Source organism: Acartia tonsa, chromosome 12 (assembly GCF_053477335.1).
Source record: "Acartia tonsa isolate MP-2025a chromosome 12, ASM5347733v1, whole genome shotgun sequence".
Lineage (NCBI taxonomy): Eukaryota > Metazoa > Arthropoda > Copepoda > Calanoida > Acartiidae > Acartia > Acartia tonsa.
This window is the reverse complement of record NC_137271.1, coordinates 47,905,330-47,927,429: the sequence shown is the minus strand read 5'-3', so window position 1 is coordinate 47,927,429 and position 22,100 is coordinate 47,905,330. Positions and strand designations below refer to the sequence as shown.

General features: G+C 37.9%; 1 long non-coding RNA gene across 1 annotated transcript; it reads right to left on the bottom strand.

The window, feature by feature from the left end:
• Positions 1-1,371: 1,371 nt before the first annotated feature.
• Positions 1,372-20,225, bottom strand: LOC145334257 (uncharacterized). Its single transcript, XR_013884779.1, has 3 exons — positions 20,096-20,225; positions 2,698-2,775; positions 1,372-1,420 (listed from the first exon to the last, which is right to left on the bottom strand). It is a non-coding gene; the product is annotated as an uncharacterized LOC145334257 (long non-coding RNA).
• Between the last annotated feature and the right edge of the window lie 1,875 nt (positions 20,226-22,100).

Genomic DNA, 22,100 nt, shown 5'->3' with positions numbered 1-22,100 from the left:
TAAAATTTATCTACATAATACTTCGGGGGAGGGGGTTGTGATTACCAGGTACTTTTTGGTAAACCACCATCAAATGTTTCAATTTTATTAATGTATCTATGATAATAGGTGAGCACATGGGGATATAGGGCAGTTATTGGCAAGAACATTTTTATAATACCTCACTTTGTTCCATCTGTCTTTGTTTTCTTATTATTATTAGCTACTGCGCCCCTAGCAACTAGGGGCTATATATTGGAAGGGATATGTCAGATAAATATTTTAAAACCATGCTCAGGCTTTTTAAAAAAAAATAGCCTAAAACCATCCCAGGACCTAAAAGAAGCTTTACATGAGGACCATATTGGTTCCACAGTTAGCAAGATCCTTGGCTACAGATAAAAAAGCTTACTATTTATTAATAGGATAGCAAAATATGCTTGGTGTTGATTCTTGTCTAGATCATTCTTAGACTACTATGTCTGTCTGACTACAAGATATAGAAATTGGGTATGATGGATGGATAAGGTTATTGAAATAAAGTTTCTAAATTACAGGATATATACTGTGGTTAATTCTATTTCATTTCCTAAGCTTTGCTTTTATGATTGATTACATTCACTATAAATTTTTAGTTATAATGTATATAATCTAAATAGAATATGAAATGTTACCTGATCCTTCATCACACTCATTCTCCCCTAATAATATTCATAATTAGGTATGCAATATTCAAATTTATTGTTTAAAATCATTTAATGTCACAATCTATATCTCATAGTTAAAATACTAAAGTTACTCTAAAACGTCTATATAAAATAGTAAAATAATATGACTAAAACTAAGAATGGCTTGTCCATAGAAATATAGAAATGCAGATCAGATAACAATCTTTGGTCAAGCATTACCAAAAATAATTTAGATACATTAATTTCATATTTATGTATCTTGCATGCCATTGAAAATTGTGAGAATTATATTAAATTGTTTCATACTATCCAATCTTTACTTTACGTTTATTACAGACAGGATTACATACACACAGGCACTACTACACACACACACTACAACATACACAAACACACACATATGCACTAACACACACTTTGACATTATAGTTTGATGAATGCATAAATTCACACACAGACAAATACTCTTAAGCAGGGCTTATAGTACTCCTCTATTTGTTACATAAACTTATACATTTTAATATTCTTGGCTACATTTTACTTTGTGTTTTTTTTCTTCATATTGTTGCTGTGCTACTAATGTATGAAGATAATTAATATTATATAATTTATGTTACTAAAATAATAATTTGATTGTTGAATCTAGTAGGGAAGTGATGTAATAAGATTTGTGGAAAAGATTGTATTTAGAAATAATAACTTACTTATATTGACTTCACCAGCATAACACTTCCAATAACCATGACAATTACCTAAATATAAATAGCAGGTTCTTAGCATTGGAACATAGATTTTTCTCATTATTTTGCATTATTCTATTATTTAAAATAATAATAAGGTTTTTTTCTCAGGCTACATTAAAAATGGATTAATATCCAGTGGATTAGAACCAGTTTTAATCTTATAATTGTACATTTTATATCTGTGGAAAGCTAATTATAATACAATGTGAGAAACAACTATGTATGTACTACACTTTTTTACACTTGGATACAGAGAGCCCCCTAGATGCTTGGTGCACAGCAAATAGTTTTACATTAAAAAGACATGACCATTAAAAGTATTGTTGTTTATTTTACTTGCAAAAAAAATTTTGTATCTTGTCATGTTTTTATTAATCTTTTGTTTTTTTTGGTTTATCCCATGGTAGTGGTTATGTATTATGTTAAATTTTTCCTAAAAAGTAGTGACTTTTCAAGAGCTGAAATTTCATCTGAAACGTTGTATTGATATTTTAGAAAGCATTGTATTGGCAAATTAGCAGGTAGATATTCATTCAATTAATGAGGCATTTAAAACACATTTGGACTTATTATAAACCATAGGACGATGTATTTTACTTTATAATATACTAATAAATTTACCCTATAAGTATACACTTCATCTATAGGGGAAGGTGTATATTAGGATAGGATTGTGTTTAACTTACTCTTACTCCACTTTTAAAACATGGAGGATTTATTTTATTGGATTTGACCTCCTTAAAAGTTCAGACTACATACTTCTTCTTTGTATTATAGACAGATGAGCCCCTAGACTCAAATGGCTCTACAATGTGTATGAAAATTGCTTAAAACCATCCTAAGAAATACATACATGATGCTTCTCTAATCGCATGACTCATAAACAGTTATTAATCCAATCATCTGACTAACTCAAACCATAGACTATTAGCTTTGCTCTAATCCAATAGGAAATATGCACTAAGAGGTTTTCTTTCTGGAAAATATCCTAAAACCATCTAACGTCAAAGCAAAAGTATTTTTTTAAAGCACAAGCAAAATAATGAACATGTTAGGGTGATCTTTTGCTTTAGACAAAAATTATAGAGTAGCTAATATCTAAAAAAGATGAATAATGTTTTACTTTGTTATAATTTTGTTGCTACACCCTTAACTACTATAAAAATGGGTTGTAGGGAAAAATGCAACTTATAAAACATTTATAAAGCATTACTGTAAAGCAATTCCTGAGATCTTAAGCTCTTAAAGCTCTTAAAGTTAAAACTGACAAAACTAAATAAACTCACATGGAAGGGGAAAGTAATCAGACACTCCATCTGCAAACATGGTACAGTTTGCATTCGTGGGTAATTCACAATTTCCATCTAAACACATAAAAATATATTTTGACTATATCTTCTTCCTACATTAAAAATAATTCAAACCATAGAATATATATAATGATATCGCAATTCAATTTATAAATAAACAATGATTATAACATCTCTAAAAGCTACGTACAAAAATCTGAAAATCAAACAATTTTGTATCAAATTTGTACCTAGCTGTCATTGGAATCATCATGCAAAATTAGAAATTGATAGGTTAATTCTAACACGTCTATTTTAATAATTATATCATTCAAAAAATGCTGTCAAAAGTTTAAAAATCAGCATGTTGTAAATGGACTTACAGACTTTCTGGTAGCAATTATAGAGTTGCAATGCTTTCTAATTCGTAACTAACTGTTATAGGAGTCATTGTCAAGTTTGAAATTGATAGGAAAATTCTAACATGCCTAAATTTATGAAAAGTGCTAAAAGTTATAAATGGAACAACCCTAATTATAGAAAAGCTTTAAAATTAATATTAATTTAGTGATTGAATATTGAATTCTAAAAAATTTGACTCTCATTGAATGCTAGTTATAAAATACTAAGATTTCTAAAATTGGTGATTTAGATGATGATTTATACCTATTTAAGAAAATTTCAAAACATTAAGTTCATAGAACAAGTATATCATTTAACAAGGATGAAAACACACTATAAAATCAGACGGTAGACAAACTAACATTCATAATTTTAAACTAAACTGCCTATGAATTTGTAATATAGCTTAAATACAGGATTCTATTTAAGGATAAACTTATATTTTATGTTTTGATTTATTAATGCTTCACTTATAAATTATACTTTGTTGCACTAGGAATTATTATTTAACCCTTACAGATCGGGAGCCCCCCCCCCCTTTAGTTTTTTTGATGTCATTTTTTTGTAGGTAAGATAGAGAACTGTGACTTCTTGGCTTTTTAATTTAAGTGATTATACGTTGACAAAGGTTGATTTTACAAGGATATCTGGTCTGTGTCAGTCGTGGTGTCCAGTCAAAGTCGGTTAGGTAGCACCAAAATTAGAAAAAATTCTAAATAAATCTTAATTTCTACATTATGATTTTTGTGTATAAGGTAGTGACTTAAAATTTTTTGGTGAATACTTGAACATCTGAATAAAAAAGTTCGTCCTAAAATTTTTTTATCCTAGCTTTAAAATTGGCTGCTCTACAGCTGTTTTAATATTAGCGGCTGGCCGCTAAAAAGCGGCTAAGGTGCGGTCTGACTGCTATGACTAGAAAAAGTAATTTTCACTAAAAATACACATGAACCACCAGTAAAAAATTTCACGTCTCTATCTGTAACAGGAGCCCCGATCTATTAAGGTGGAAATTTGGGCCCAATCTGTAAGGGTTAAAAAATCAGATAAATAGGACAATTACAAAGATAAAAATTGTCAGGTTTTAATTGGACACACAGACTTTATGGTAACAATTATAGAGTTACTACACTTTCTTAATCATACATATCTTTTAAAGGAATCATCATAAAATGGATAGAACAATTCTAAAATGCCAAAACCAACAATAAGAGCTCCCCAATATTGACAAACAGATTGATGGACAGACCCTAATTATAAAAAGGCTTTGCTTTAAAAAATGGATACAAGATTAAAAATCATTATCATTAAATATATGTTATGATGGTGTCATGATAAAAAAACATAAAAACATAAACATAAAAAACATTTATTCAGTGACAGATTACGCCCCGTCTTACGAAGCAGTACATACAATAGTACACCAAGCTACTGCTTAGTACTAGGTGTACTTTACAATTTTTCATAATATTTATAAATTTAAATTGCATGACTAACACTAGATGTTATGTGTGGCACTGATTAGGCTTCCCTAAAAGTAGGAATATGCGTATCCGAGATGTTTGCATTGCCTTTTTTAGGTTGGCATTAAGTTAATAAGAAAAATAAGAAATAATAATGTCAAAATAAATGTAGGTATATAAAATTAAATGGACAGGGGAAAAAGAGAAGGAAAGTAGGGTTACAAAAAATTTTAAGGCTAGTTTTTCTTAAATTTTAAAACCATTTCTGTAATTAATAATGTAAGGTTTTTAATAAATCCAGGCAAATCAATATATTTTAAGTACATTCATTACATTCTTCAATATTACATATAGATTTAAAAAGTTCATCTTTAAGATTTAATGCAAATGTTTTTTTAGGAATATTCTCATTTAAAAGATCTTTTTCATGACAAAAATTATTCCATAGTCTTTGAAATGAAAATAATGGAAACCTTTCAATTTTTTTAAATTTGGCTATTGGAATATAAAACTCACTAGAATTTCTTAGTTGTCTCTGATTTCTTAGATTATTTCTAATCCATACACCATCAAAAGAATTTGGTAGCCTCCAGCGAATAAAATCATAAAAAAATAGTAGTTTTGTATAAATAGATAGCTTCTTAATAGGCAAAACATTAATTTTCCTAAACAAAGGTGGCGTATGGCTGTTATAAGCGGATTTGTGTATAATTCTAATAGCTTTTTTTGTAGAACTACTAAAGGCTTAATAGATGATTCTAAGCCACAGCTCCATGCTGGCAAGCAATACAATAAATGGCTATTTATAAAAGAGTGGAATAGTGTTACTAAGGATTTTTCACATAATATATGCTTAACTCTATTGATTAAAAACAAACTTCTAGATATTTTTTTCCTTAAATATTCAATATGGTATTTAAAGTTAAGTTGAGAATCAATAAACACACCCAAAAATTTAATTGCAGGAATTTCACTCTGTTGGTTGATATAACCCAAATATCTAATTTTATCTGTATCATTCTCATTTTCATTATTAAAATCTAATTTAATTTTAATTTGTTCCCAAGTTATGGAATCCTCCCTTTTATTAAAGATCATAAATTTAGTTTTAGTTGGATTAAGAGACATTTCATTGCAACGAAACCAATCACAGATATTTTTAAGTTCAATGTTGAGTATTTCAATTATCTCATTCAAATCTTTTCCTGATATCAAAAAATTACTGTCATCTGCAAAGAGTAGTGTCATTAAGCTAGTACAATTTTTAATATCATTGATATAAACTAGAAACAAAATTGGACCCAAAATACTTCCCTGTGGGACACCCTTGCTGATTCCTAATAAATCACTTTTTTCGCCATTTGTATAAACAAACTGATTTCTATTACTTAAATAGTTTTTAAACCATTCTAATTCTAATCCATGTATACCAATTTTTAAAGTTTTTTTAATAAAATTGTATGCGAAATTGTATCAAAACATTTAGCAAGATCACAGAATACCCCTATAGTAATTAAATTTTCATTTTTTGCTTGTCCTAGATAATTCAAAAGGTGAATCATAGGATGTAGTGTAGATTTTTTTGCTTGAAATCCATATTGATGTTCATAGATAATTTGATTAAATTCAAGATATCTTGTGAGTTGTTCAGATACAATTTTTTCTAACAATTTTGAAAAAATAGGTAGCAAACTTATTGGACGATAATTGCCAGGGTTACATTTATCCATTTTAGAGCTGTTACTATATTTAAAAATTGGCAAAACTTTAGCAATTTTTAATTGTGAAGGAATTTGACCTGTTTTAATAGATTGGTTAATAATGTGAACAAGAGGTACGGCAATACTATTTATAATTTGTTTTAATAAACAATTTGATAATCCAAACATGTCAGAGCTCTTTTTATTTTCCATTTTTTTCACTAAATTAAAAAGAACATGTGTAACGGATCGGACGTGATGGATAGCTTTTTAAAAACCAATAGAGCCCGCCTCGAGCGGTGTGGCGGCACTTCACGTTGGGTTGGTAACGTTGTGGCTGAAGCGATTCAAGAGCGAAGCAACTCGTTCCCTTCCTTTGTACGTCTCTGCTAAGTTAAAGAACAAAACTACACGCAAGTACCCACAGGGGATTTTATATGTTTCCAGATAATTAATTGCAGCTAGAGATAGCTGCCCACAAATTGGAGTTGATACTCTACTAACAACTGTTTGTGCGGAACTGATGTATTTTCAATAGACAAGTATAGTTTACACAAAATAATGAATACATATTAGATTAATATACATATAGGAAAATTACAGAGAGTATTGAAGTAATGCGGGGGCGTTTCTGATCATACAGGGATGGCTAGGGATACACGTAGGTCTGCACAGGATTTATCAGCAGGCCGGAGTGTATGTTGAGTTTCCCGTTTAGTCACGTTCAGTTGTGCCGGGGAAATCTCCGTGATGCATTGAGGATGCCAAATCCCTGGATAACTGGGAGCCTTTCTCTACAAAAGTACATAAGTTAAATATCGCCTAAAACCTACACGCGTAGATTATAAAAAGGTCAGATATACATATAAATGCGCAGCATTATATGTATATCAATTTCTTGGAAAAATATGGCCTCATATGAGATATCATAAGATTTTAACAGAATATAATAAGTACAAATGTTTCATAATTAAAACTCGAAATCCGTCATTTGTGGGCTTAAAAAATCAAATAAAAGAAAAATCAATAGAGAAAAATAAACGCTTTAAAATGGTGCTAATTTCATAAAAATCTGTCCACTCGTTTAGGATCACGAAAATGTCATTCTGCTTATTTTACAAGTATCTCAAGTAAGACCCACTACATTTTCTCCCCTTTTTATCTGGCTAGACAGACGTGCCAGATAACATAACGCTCAAATTGGCAAAGACAATAGACTGGTCGGCCAATATTACCTATTATTCTGTCATGGTATTAAGGTTGATAGCCTAGATGTTTTAGTCGCAGTGTTGTATGATGGCAAGGATGCAGGATCTAAAATGATGGGCTGTATCTCTGTCATCTGGATCTTCGGGGTCGATGTCTTTGGCAATAGCGACGTTGTCTCTGCTGTTGTCGTAGGTTCTCGCCTCTCAGTTCTGGTATCGGCCTTCTTCTTTCTCATAAGCTTCTGGTAGGAATGCTTGTTATAAAGATAAAGGTGGGCAACTAAGGCGATGGCGGCTCCAGGTCCTACACGTAGAAATGTGAGGATAATGCATATCAGATCAGTAATAAATTTTAGCCCTAGGATGACCAGGCATGCGAATGCCATTAGATCGCCGTATTCATGGAGCCAGCTCTTGACGCTGCTCCATAAGTCGATTTTTCGTTCCATGTCCGGCACTAGATTATCAAGGGTGTACAGGGGTAGGTTGTTGGTAGAAAGTTGGTTACAGTTTCCGTCTCCAATGCAGAGTCCGTAGGTGATCTCCTTCAGGCTTGCCTCGGTATAGGAGGGGAAGGTGAGGGTGTGTAACCATTCAGCTCTCTCTCTTTCCGTGTAGATTCCTCCATGGCTGAAATCCGTCCAGTTAACTAGAGGGGTGTTGATGGTCATCTCCATGGGGGCCTGAGTCTTGATGATGGCGGGGGTCAGTTGAACCCAGCCTTCCTTAGACTTGACGGTTAAGGGGAAAGTCGCGGAACACGTTACCCTTGTAGAATGCAACTTATAATGTTTAGTTGCAGCATCTGCATATCCATTAGGATCTAAAGGTATATCTTGGTAGCAGTTGACATCGTCCTTGATCTTCTGAGTCCTCTTGGTGCACTGGAAGGTCATCAACAGGTCTCCCTTCAAGAGTCCATAAGTCTGCTCATGTAGCAGCACTGGTTGGTCTGACTTTCCATGGTAATGGGTTTCGCATATGGTCTTCCGTAGTGTTACATCTAGTTGGCTGAAGGTTTGGCGCATACTGTAGGCTAAATAATTTAAATGTACTGCAGCTTGAAGGTTCACATCTATCTGTCCGGGGTCGATGGTGGCGAGTCTGCTGAGGTCGCTGGTCTTGCCCAGGTAGATGCCGTCGTGGTCCGTGGTGAGGACATTAAAGGGGCAATGCATTAGTTTCATTGCACCTGTAGTGTTGAGTAAAACTTGTTGCTGGTGGTCCACTAAGTAGGTGTCCATGGTGGTGAGGGGGTTGATGGTGTTGACCATCTGTAGAGTGCAGGAACTGTCGTTGATATTCCAGACGAATGTCGCGGCGCCAGTGATGCACTCCCCTTTATGATATGGACATGGTAGAGATAAATGGTCAGTCTCGCTCTCTACCTTGTTGTTGCTAACCAGGAAAGTTTCTTCTTTAAGTAGAATCTGGTACTCAGCTAACTACAGGGTGTTGTAGTGGATGGTGTCGCCCATGCGGATGGTCTGCCCTATGCAGGTGATCTTATCATCTTCCATCTTCAATGATCCGGCTAGGGTTGCCGAAACGTAGGTCGGGCGGTTAAGTTTCACTTTGATCGGGTCACCGTAACCAGAGATTTGATATTCCTGGACCAGTGACATGCGGCGGCAATTTTCTGCAGTAATCTCCTCGTGTCTCATCGTTTGGGGTACCTGTTGTAACTTGAGATGGCCCCAAACTCCACACTTGAAATGGTATAGGGATACCCTCACTTCGCAGGAGTATCCATATACTTTTGTCAGGGTTGGCCTCTGTAGAATGGTGTAGCGCTCCTTCACTGGAACTTCTTGTGTAGGTTCCTCTGCTCTGCATATTGTTTCCTTGTTGAACTTCTTGATGGTGGAAGGGTTTGTGCAATCTACAATGTCTAGTGAGTAAGCCTCACTAGTTGGTGCTACCGAAGCCGTTAGCACCGCGATCAGTGGTAGGAAGATTATCGACATGATAAAATTCCACCTCGCGAGTCTCTAGGATCACCGCTTGACACACTCGTTGATTCTTGTTGAACTCCACTGCTTCGGTACTCAAGTTCCAAAAGACTGCTTGTATCTCGCCGGTGTAGTCGCTGTCCACTAATCCTGCCAGTAGAATTACTCCTTCCCGTTCTATGCTTGAACGGCCAAATAACTTAAGAAAATATCCGGGGGGTACACGGGTGTGTAGCTTGAGAGGGACGCAAGTTTGCTGTCCAGGGGGAAGGATTGTGTGGGCGGGGCAGTATATGTCATGGCCCGCACTTTCTCTCGTACCCTTGTATGGCAGCTTTGCTCCGCGTTTGACGGGGATTCTGAGTGTCCGCGCAAGTGTAGCCACTGCAGGCGGGTCCATATCCTCGTCCGAGCTGTCTAGCACCTCTTTGCTCTCTTCCACTTGCTGTTGCCAAAGTGTCCCACTCCTCTGTTTCTTTCCTCCGGATTTAGCCCTCTCCCCTTTTTCGGGTGAGTCCGTGGACGGCTCCTCATTGTCGCTCAGAGCGCGCTTCTCTACCCGTGGTGCGGAAGGGTATGTGTATGTAGCTCGCTCGCGCTCTCTATCTCGGCGCGGTGTCTGCGGGGGCGAGCTTCTTCTTGGGCTTCTCTCTCTATCGGGGGTTCGCTTGGCATCTCTCCGTTGAGTGCCCGAACCGGACGGTTCGCAAGATTGATCTCTCTCCCTCCCTCTCTTCTCACTCTGCTCTCTGCGCGGTGTGCGCTGCATCGTTGGTGATCTGGGTGGTGGTGTATCCGGTAGGGGAAGGTTGAGGGGGTCAATGTTGGGCGGTGGTGGTGGTGCTCCTTCCGGTCTATTGGGGGGTCCTCCCTCTTCATCGCTGTCATCCCCATTTGAGAAATCAACTCTTGGATTAGGCGGCTTCGCCTGCTTTTCTGGATTCAAGGGAATTTGCTCCCCTGCCTCATCTCCGTCTTCTTCAAATGGTTCTGGGGGAGAAGTCGGGTCTCCGTCTGTCATTGCTGGGGGGTAATATGGTTTTAACTGACCAACATGTACAACCAAGTCCTCCTTTTCTCCCGCTGGTATTGTCTGAATTTTATATAAAACGTCGGCACACTTCTCGGTAATTAAGTATGGTCCACTCCAATGTTTGGTCATCTTCTTCTTTGCTTTACCATGGTTGGGTGCCAAATAAAAAACTTTATCGCCTACTCTAAATTCGCGATTGCTGTGATACTGCAAAGCATTTCTTCGAATGGTGCTTGATTGACTCTTCGCCATGGCTTCATACATGGTCGTGTATCTGTCCAATAAATTTCTCACGGCTGTGGGAATATCCTTGTCATCGTCGGGGTTTGGTAACCGCAAAATCAAATCCGCGGGTAGAGTAGCCTCTCTACCCTGGAAGGCGAGAAAGGGGGTCACGCCGGTGCTGCTGTGGATCCTTGTGTTGTAAGCCAGGACAACTCCAGGTAAATATTCTGGCCATAAAGTCTCCCGTCCTTGGATCACGGTTCTCAGCGTCTCTTCCATGGTCCGGTGCCACCTTTCTATGAGGTTGCTCTGGGGGTTCGCCACGGGGCCTAGCTCGTGCTTAACACCGAGCTTCTGTAAGAGTTTTTTCATGATGGTGTTGCAGAACTCTTTTCCCTGGTCGCTGTGGAATGCCTGCGGGCATCCAAAGGTACAAATGAATTTGTCCATTATCGTCGTGGCGACCTCCTCAGCGGTCTTCTGTTTCAAGGGGTACGCTTGAACAAAGCGCGACCATCCGTCCTGCAGTGTCAGGATAAAATTGTATCCTTCTGGGGTTGTGTCGAACTTGCCTACCACATCCATGTAGATTGTCTGCAGAGGATACCAGTTTTGAATGGGCACATGCGCTCCTATCTTGATGTTGGCCTTGATGTTCTTCTGGACGCAGTCATGACAGACGGCGATCCTCAGGCGGATGTCTGCTTGATGTCCCACATAGTAGAAATTCCTCAAAAACTTCGATATCGTGGAGTGCATGCCAAAATGCGCTCCAGTGATAGTCCTGTGGCAGTGAGTGAACACCTCTTCTCTCAGGGACAAAGGGACCATTATCCTGCGTCGCTTCCCTGTGAAGGTCTGTATCTCCTGCTCAATAACTCCATCTTCTGCGATTCGCAGAGTGTCAAAAATCTCGGCCAGCCGGTGCACGTCCCTACTCTCTCCACGCAGAGTTGCCTTGTCTGGTGCACGCCGGTCGACGCCAATCCATCTACGAACCTTCTCCAAAATAGGGTCGTCTAATTGATGCTTGTACACTCGGTCTCTGTACCGTTCTCTGTGATCAGGAAGTTCGTCGGTGGGCTCATCATCTACAGCTCCGACGTACTCCTCTTGCTCAGCCTCTTCCTCGGCTGTGGGGTCTGGCATATCAGCATCGGTGCGCCGGCTTAGAGCGTCGGCGTTGGTGTTGAGTCTCCCCGGCCGATGAACCACACGGAATTCGTAACCAGCCAGCTCCTCTGTCCACCTGGCCATCATGCCAGTGTTCTTCTTCAGTGACTTCAACTGCTTGAGGGCGCTGTTATTCGTATTAATTTGGAACGGCTTGAAGCTCAGGATCGTCCGAAACTTTCTGATGCCATAAATAACTGCGGAGGCTTCTCCTTTCCATGAGGGATATCTCTGCTCCGCGCCAGTCGTCTTGCGTCCCATGGCGGCGATCAACCTTTCGGCGCCATTCTGAACCTGACTCAGGATCGCACTGATAGCTCTTCCTGAGTAGTCGGTGGTTAGTTGGAACGGGGTATCCGCTTCAAAATCAGGCACAGCGCGGATGGGTGCATTCTGGAACTTGTCCTTCAACTGCTGGAACTGCTCATCCATCCCTGGGGTCCACTCTAGCTTCGTGGCTTTCTTCTGTGCATTCATCTCACACGTCAAGTCGGCGTACTCAGGTATGAAGGTCCTGTAGTACCCGTAAAAACCGAGAACACTATTCAATTCGGCGACAGTCGCTGGCGGCGGCCAGTTCTTGATACGCTCCACATACTCAGGCACCATACCAATACCTTCATGACTCAGCATGTGGCCAAGGTACTGTATCTTCTTCTGGAACAGCTTGCTCTTCTTTGCCTTCAGCTTAATTCCTGCCTTGCGGTGGGCCTCGAAAACCTGTCGCATCTGGGGTACATGATCCGCAACTCTCAGGTTATATGATATTACGTCATCAAGGTAGCATTGCGCTACCTCGCTCCCCAGCGGGTTCATTGCGGTGCTGATGAATCTGCTGTAAACCGCTGGTGCTGTGCTGATGCCGAAGGGCATGCGGCGGAATTGCCACAAACCCGTTGGCGTGGCAAAAGCCGTCAGCTCCCTGGATGCTGGATCGATGGAGATGTTGAAGTAGGCGGCTGTGGCATCTAACGTAGAATATACACGATGTCCTCCTGCGCGGTCCAATAGAGTTTGTATCCTCGGCAGCGGGTAGCTGTCTTGCTCTAGACAGCTGTTTAACCTGCGGAAGTCCACTGCCCATCTGATCTTTCCATCCTTCTTGCGCACAGGAACAAGGGGGCTCGCCCATGGCGATGAACTCGGCTCGATCACTCCTTGGTTGAGCCAGTCGGCCATCTGCGCCTCCAGGTCCTTCAACATCTTGGGGTTCAACTCCCTGTATCTCTGCCTGATGGGCTCCGTCCCTGGCTTGAGCTTCAACTTCATTGTTACCAGGTCTGTGTGCCCAGGGGCCTCTCGACTGAATATGTCTCTGTACTCATAAATAAGCTCCTTGACTTGCTTCTTGACGTCGGGGTGCTCGTTCAGTAGCTCGTTGTCCTCCATCTCCAGGTCCTCCCACACTTCCTTGAATGTGGGGTTCTCCATCTGCTCCTTTGTCATGGGCTTGTTGGGGTTGCTGGCGTTGCTCTCGGACATTGACTGGATAACTTCATGGGGCTCTCTCAACACCAAGCTTTCGGTGTTGATCACCATACTGCTGTCCTCACAAATCTCGGCGGTGAACACACACCCGGCCGATGCGACACACGGCTGCTCCTGTAAGTTGACAACAGGGATGCGGACAATCCCATTTTGCTGGGCTCTGTATACTCCTTCCAACACTCGCACTGGACTATCATCTAAGACGGTCTCTTCTACCATGACAGTCATTTGCGGTCGGAGTTCTCGGCTAGGAAGAAAATTCACGACAGACACTGACTCTGGCGCGAGAATCCTAGTCGCTTGGACGGACAAACGGACAGGACGCGGCCGCTTACCTACTGCGACGGTTTTCAAACGAACGGCCGGCCCTTGGGAATTACGAAGCGGTCCCTTGACATTACGTGTCCAAACGTTTTTGCGCTCAAAATCTGCTTTTGCTTTGTGCTTAAAAGAAAGTTGCGCAACATAAGATTCGACGGAATCCGGTTTAAGTGCTAAAAACTCACGTGAATGGTGCACATTACCATTCGCAAAATTATCTTCTGCTTTACATAATTCTTTAATAGTGGGTTTACAAACATTTAAGGCACTACTATAGCTACTTATTTCTGCATTCAATTCCTCGAAGGCTCGTAATGAAACACTTATCTGAGGGTTGGGGGGCGAGTGCTCCCCCGGCGGTTTTCCAGACCGCTCTTCGTCTTCTGAGGCACTTGGAGCCTCGTAGTCGATGGACTGCACAAGCGGAACTCTCGTCTGCTTCACGACTAACGCCGCCTGCACCGGTGATGAATAATCTAGAACTCCACGAATCTCCTCGACCCACTTGCACCCAAGATTGATGGGGGTGCGAAGCTCAGGTATAACCAAGGCCTCTCGAATGTAGCTAGGACAGTCATCTCCCAAGATGACGCTTATGTTGTAAACACGGCCGATGACGTCCATATCTCCGCCATTCGCCGCTGTTCCCACTGTTAAATCGCAAGGAACGATCGGCAACTGTAGTTTCCGGGCTAACTCCTCATTTACGGCGACTCCTTCGTGCAATTTATTACCGGTATCGATGAGACCATAGGTCCGCACAGTCGGTCCATTTGCACGCAGGCTGATCTTGACCATGGCCCGGGCGCCTCGTCGTCCTTGCATCTGGTTGAGGGTGGTAGGGTCTACAGCTGCTGAGGGACTCCGACCTACCGACGGGAGCCCTCTCTCACATTTTTTGAAGTCTTGCTTCTGTGGCCAACTGCTTCCAAACAGTTGACATCTCCATAGAACTGCGCCTGGTCATCATCTCCTACGCCGCTGTCAGTATCTCCAGGTTCGTTGGTACGCATCTCTCGCACGGCATGACGGCCACGGTCTTGCTGCTGTCGGCCGCGTCCACCGCTGTTGGCGTTCTTCTCCTGGTTTCTCTTGCGCACGTTCGCCAGCCGGTCCTCAGGAATAGTACACGTCTTCTGCCAATGGCCAGGCGTGCCACACCTCCGACAGTTGCCTTTCGGTTTGTCTTTGGTGGCACCGCCCGTACCTTTACTCGCTTGCTGCTTCTTCTTAGGACAATTACGCGAGTAGTGGCCAGTCTGGTTACAATTGTAGCACTTGACGCTACTGGTTCCATCTCCGACAGCGTTGACCTCCATATCCTCGGTGCCGTTGTTGCGATAGATGACACGGTTGGACGTGGCGAGGCCATCCATGGAGGTATCCTCAGCATCTCCATGGTGAATGAGCTGGCGCTGCGTGGCAATCTTGTTCATAATGACGTTCCGTAGGATACCCATGCTGGTAATACTAGGTAGCTGACAGAAAACTCTTTTCCGTACCTCTCGATGGCGTAAACCAAGGGTTACCTCTTTCCGGAATTGACCTGGGTCGCGGTTGTCTGGGGAATAGGCCTTCAACCACATCTGCTCTTTCTTAGCAAGGTAAGTCTGCGGAATCTCGTTCTTGCCTTGCGACAACTGCTTATACGCGTCCTTGTTGATGTCTGAATCCGAAGGCGCTAAGAAAATAGCGTCCAGCCTCTCCATCACTTGCTCAAGGGTGAGCGCGTCTTGGTTGTCGGCGACCTCTCTGGCCATCTGGAACGCTTCTCCGTCGAGACTCATGATGTATTGGCCTTTCCTACCCTCTTGATCTGATGGGTGATGACGGGCAATTCTAAACGCATTGGCCATCTTTGTCTTGTGGCCATCCCAATCTTCTCCTGCACGGTTGCAAAACCGAGGGAAATTCTGCTTGTTAAGCTTCCTGCGCTGGTTCTCCAACCAAGTGTTGCCTAGCGCAATGAGCTGAGCGTTCTCATTCGGCGCTCCTTCTGCTTGTGCCTCTTGAATGGCACGCTGCAAGTTCAACTGTTCTAGGTCGGCAGGCCGGAGTGTATGTTGAGTTTCCCGTTTAGTCACGTTCAGTTGTGCCGGGGAAATCTCCGTGATGCATTGAGGATGCCAAATCCCTGGATAACTGGGAGCCTTTCTCTACAAAAGTACATAAGTTAAATATCGCCTAAAACCTACACGCGTAGATTATAAAAAGGTCAGATATACATATAAATGCGCAGCATTATATGTATATCAATTTCTTGGAAAAATATGGCCTCATATGAGATATCATAAGATTTTAACAGAATATAATAAGTACAAATGTTTCATAATTAAAACTCGAAATCCGTCATTTGTGGGCTTAAAAATTCAAATAAAAGAAAAATCAATAGAGAAAAATAAACGCTTTAAAATGGTGCTAATTTCATAAAAATCTGTCCACTCGTTTAGGATCACGAAAATGTCATTCTGCTTATTTTACAAGTATCTCAAGTAAGACCCACTACAACATGAATATTTATTTCTCTTAGCTTAAATACACTGTCTGTATCAGGAATAAAGTCGCACGGATTAAGTGGGGAAGGGTTAATTTGGCTGGCAATTTCATCAGCAATTGAAGTAAAATAAGTATTAAATTTGTTAGAAATATCATGATTATTACTGTAAGATGTATCATTGACAATTATTTCATCTATACACGATGTCTTGTCATTTGATTTTGAGATTACTTGTCTTAAAGTTTGCCAGGTTTTTCTTAGATTTTCTTTATTTTGATTAAGTTGTTCCCTGTAAAAAATTTTCTTTGCATCTTTTATTGCCTTATTGTAAATGTCCCTATATGTTGTATATGCAATGTTATTTTCTGGTGTTTTATTTTTTGAATAAATTGTCCCTAGCTCAAGTTTTTTTCGTCTAGAAATCATAAGCCCTCCCGTCATAAATCCCTCTATTTTATGAATATTTTTATTAAATTTAACTTCTTTGATGGGAAAATGTAAATTAAAAGCACAATCAAATACTTCATGAAAGTTTTCAAAACTAATTTGTGGGTTTAATTCATTAAGAACATTACCCCAGTTGTTCGTGTTTAACATTGCATTAAATTGAATAATTTTTTCACTTGTTATATCCCTGCTGATAAATGTTTTAGGCTTTTCTGTTTTTTGTGTTTGAGAACTAACATGAAAAATAGGGAAATGATCAGAAATTGAGTTCAGAATAACGCCAGATTCCAATGTATTATTGCAAGAATTAGATAAAATATTATCAATCAATGTACATGAAGCATGTGTAACTCTAGTTGGTTTAGTAATTAAAGGCAAAAACCCGTTAGATAAAGTGTTCTCTATAAAATCATTTGTTTTTAAATGAGATTCAAATTTAAGGAGATCTAAATTCAAGTCAGACATGATGTAAGAGTCACCTTTATAAGATGACATTGCTGCTTGTAAATTTGATATTTTATCAATGAAATATTCCATCTGATCATTAGAACTCATGCCTTGTATTGGAGAATTAGGACGATAGACACAACTAATTATATTGCTTTTTTTCTGTTCAGTAATAACTTTCAATGTTAAAGATTCAAAAAGATTTTCTTCAAAATATGATAAATCATCAATTACAGTAAATCTATGTTTTTTATGAATATAGATTCCAACTCCCCCTCCCTTCCCCTTTTTTCTAGATGAGAATACAAAATTATAATTTTCAAGTTTATATAGATCTTGATCAATAATTGAAAATATTTCTTGAATACAAATTATGTCAAAATAAATGTTGTTTTGTAGAAGAAAATTGATATATTCTTTAAATTCATCAAATTTCGAGGGTAAGGAACCAAGATTCCAGCTTAAGAATTTTATCTTCCTGCAATTCTTAAATTTATTAATGAGTTGTGTGTTGTCAAAATAGGAACATTTTAAATCTATACTGAGATACGGGCTTTCAATTTCGTTTTGATTTGCACTATTTAATTTATCAGCAAAACATTCATTTAGATAATTAATAAATGTAAAAATTTAAAGAAAAAATAGCACATAAAAAATGTTGTAAAATTTTTGCATGAGAAAATTTAGGAAATTTTATTAAGGAAGGGAAGGCGAGAGGGGGTGAGAATATTTTAACTTCCTGTTGAAATAAGATATTTAGGGTGTATGAAAGGACAAATTTAAAAATTGAGGGGAAAAAAAATAGCGAGAAATACTATTTTGAATAAAATTCAATTACTAGTTTAATTTAGAAGGTTAAGATTAGGTCATAATTACTATTATATATACTAACTTTGAGCACTATCTAATTGTTCATTAGTTCATTGCATGATTTATCAAAAAACTTCACAGATTGTATCCTGTCTCCTTCGTTCTTAATATATTTGATCACTCTACCATCCAGGTGCCAGCATTTAGAGAATTGTTTACTTCTGATCAGTTTCTGCATTACATCATACCTCATTTTGGTGAGGTCGGCCCTTATCGAGTATCTCTCTACACCATTTTTGACGTTAATTTCTCTTATAGGCAGATTTTTTTTGTTTGAGAGGATAAAATCTTTCAATGGGCGACTATGGAACCTTACAATTATAGGTGGAACTTTGTATGATCCATTCTTGTCTTTCGGTATAGGCAGAATATGGGCATTTTTGATGAATTGACCTGGTTCAGTGGGTATTTTGAGACGGTTTTTGTTCGCCTCTAGCAGAGGTTTGAGGACCTCTTCAACTGCTTTCATGGCTGCTTGATTGTGGCCAAGGGACTTTTCCAGATCTTTATCAACTTGTACACCATTGATTCTTACACACTCGTTTCTGCTGTGTTGTTCTCTGTCATCAAGCTTGATTTTTAGCAATTTGATTTCAGATTTGTAGCTCTCCATCTCTGTCTTCAAATTTGTGTTAACAACCTTTATGGCGCTAATATCCTTTTCAATTTGTGGAAATTTTTGAATAAGGGGTAGAACCTTCTTGTAATTTTCCTCAAGGACATGGACCCTTTGTATTAAATCATCCAGGCTGTTGAGCTTATCCATCACTTGCTTGTGGTCGGAGGATTGTTTTTCCGTAAGCTTAGTAATAGCCTCCATGATATCTTTGGAGATATCCTCACTTGTCAACTCAATAGGAAGATTTGCAAAACGGTTTTTGTCCGACATTTTTTAAAACAAATTTTGTCCCTTCTGGCTTGAACTATGTATTAAAAGCGAGACATTTACGACACGTCCGCTCAGTTCAAGTATTTTATGTGCAGTATTTAAATACTTGGGAATTTCTAAACAATAGTTTAAAATCAAGGATGAAAACATTCATAAATGCAAAGCTCATAAAAGTAAACTGTGTAAATGTGGGATATTGTTAGTAGCAAAGCTACTCTATAATTCGAAATGTCCGTCCGTCCGTCTTTCCATCCGTCCGTCTGAGACAAAGTGGGGGAAACGTGATTTTCTCGGCTCCTATAAAAGATAGACAGCTGAAATTTTTAGTGAAGATTCTTATAATATATGCCCATCTAATCTATACATTGTTTTGTCCAACCGTCTGTCATTTGGGGTGCTAGATCAATTCCTACATTTTCATGTTTTTCTGATTTTCTCAACTCCTTTTTAAGATAATGGGCTGAAATTTTCAGGGATTGCTTAAATTTACATTTTACATATTTTCCTTAAGTTTTATTACGATTTTTTTATTAATAGGGGTGCTAGATCGATTCCTAGATTTTTAGGTTTTCTATTGTTTTCTCAATTCCTATTCAAAATTTACGGCTGAAATTATCAGGGATTGAATAGGCTAATAGTCTACATATTTCCATCAAGTTTCATTAAGATTTGTTTATATATTGTGGTGCTAGATCGATTCCTAGATTTTAAATTTTTCGTGATTTAAAGGTTGCATGATTTTGAAGTTTTCATCATTTCCCTATTTCATCAAATATATAGGATGACACTGGTATATGGTAAATATATTCATAATATACATTCATAATTTCTGAGCTTCGCTACTTATGGATGCTGTCATCCTTGTTTAAGTACATACTTACATTTTTAGGACTTGATTAAAGAGATGCTTTGGTTATAATATTGTAATCATATGAATAGGATAATATATAACATAAAAAAAAACTATTTCTAAAACTGTTAAAAAGCATAATATTTTAAATGGACTTTCTGGTAGTGATTATAGAGTTGCTAAGATTCCATACTCGTACGTAACTTTTAAATCATGCAAAGTTTAAAATTGATAAGTCAATTCTAATATGGGTAAATCAAAAAAAAGAGCTGGACAGACGGATGTACAGACCAACTGACCCTAATTATAGAAAAACTTTCCTTGAAAAACATTTTAACAATGGTTTGTCTACTGAAATTGAAAAAAAAACTTAATTTGTCCTTCGATTTTTCACCTCAGTCATTTTGCGTTACAAAGGTAAATATTTTACCTGTTTTACAGATATCCACTGGAGAATCTGCTAAAAGCACACAATATCCATATAGCTGCACATCTAATTATGAATAGCATATTAAATATCTTATTTGTAAATAATGACTAGGATTTTATTTCTACTATTGGCAGATGATTAAAGTCCCTCCACATATTATGATATCAAACTATAAAGTAACCAATGAGAGGCCAGCATGAAATTTACCATTGGTCAATTACAGTGTACACTGGCCTCTCATTAGCTATTCTATCGTATGAAGTCATAATATGTGGAGGGACTTCCTATTATTGATTTATGTTTATATTTTCAATGAAGATTTGGCTTCATGTGTTCTAAAGTATATTTAACTATGATTGATTTAAAACTTTAGTTTAAGAATGATTAATATTAAACCAAAGAATATTTATAACTTATATAATTAATTCAGACAAGAAGGGCAGTGTTTATCACTTTTAAAATCATTTTGAAATATAGATGAATGTTCATGCTCTAATTGTATAGTAACCTATAACAAATGTGTAGCGAGACTTTGACATTTGTATTAGTGAAAGATATTGGTTACATTTCAATAAGATACTTATTTTTTTAAAGCAAAGCTTTCCTTTTTTATATTATTTTAGTATGTCTCTTCTCAGGACTATAATAGTATAGTTCTTATTTTATTGATTACCAATATTTATGATTTAATCTAATACAGTATAATGTATATATTTTGTCAAAACAATAAAAAATTCTTTACATTTAAAATTATGTAAATACTAATTGGGTATTTTATAGAGAATCTCCAATTTTAAGAGTGTAGGTAATTTATACAGAACTGTTTATGCAATATTTGAAATGAATAGGACTATACAAACAGGCTGAGGGTTACTTAATATTAGATGTTTCACCCTCAGTAAATGCTCCATAAGGGGTTAAAAAGTAAACATTTCCCAATAGTTCTAGTTGTAGGTAAAGTATATAAAAAAAATTGAAAATAGGATTAAATGTAAGCCTATCAAGAAGATTTGCAGCCTTAAAGTATAAAGATTCTACTAATAAATAACAATATTATATTAAACAAATCCACAAAAGTTTAGCATATTTAAGAGTTTAAATATGATTATGTAAAAATTATATTTTTAGAAAATTCAACTAATAATCTACAAATAATCTTCGCCACTCTCCTATACATGCTCTCTATCTCTACCAAATACAAAATCAGGACAGGGTACATGTCCTGTTGGGAGAGTTACATATAGCTTATGCCCCCTCTATTCTTTTACTTTAATGTATAATCTAATAGTCATTAATTAACTTTTACTTCTACTTACTGTTGCTGCCAGATTTATCTAAATATTAATTAAGTGAAAATAAAAAAAATTTACATGAGAACTTTCCAGTTGAGAAGTCAATTACCCCTTCCCTCCCCACCAGAAAGAAAATTACCTTACTCCCCCTCCCCTGCTAAATCCTAATTTGGAAACCCTTAGTATAGATTTAGACTCCCTATTTTAATTCATTACAGTAAAAGGAGGGAAGGGTATAGTATATTAATAATAGTAGCTTCCCTTTTTCTTATATAGAATCATTTTTTAAGCCAAAAATATTATTGAAAAATCCTCTAAATAAAGTTACTCTCTGGCACAATTTATCTCAAGTTAAATGCTATCAAATGGTGTTTCAGGGGTTCCCCAACCACCCTTATTTGTTGTTATTTTAAAAAATTAGGGGACACTTTTTCTTTTTTGGGGGGTGAGGGTGTCCCATCCTCAAAGAAAATATTTCAAAGGCACTGCAGGAACCGTAAGTTTCTTAAGATTAGAACTAAATCCGATTAGCAGTTACCAAGATCTTGAACTTAAGACAAACTAACAGATGTTCAATCAGACATCATTCTACTTTGTTTTTATAGATACATATAACTAACAACACAGTTCTACTTAAAACTTTGTTTAAAAAAATTATTACATCTTTCATATCCATTATATGGTGTGCAGCTGTCAGTCTGAAGTTTTCCATC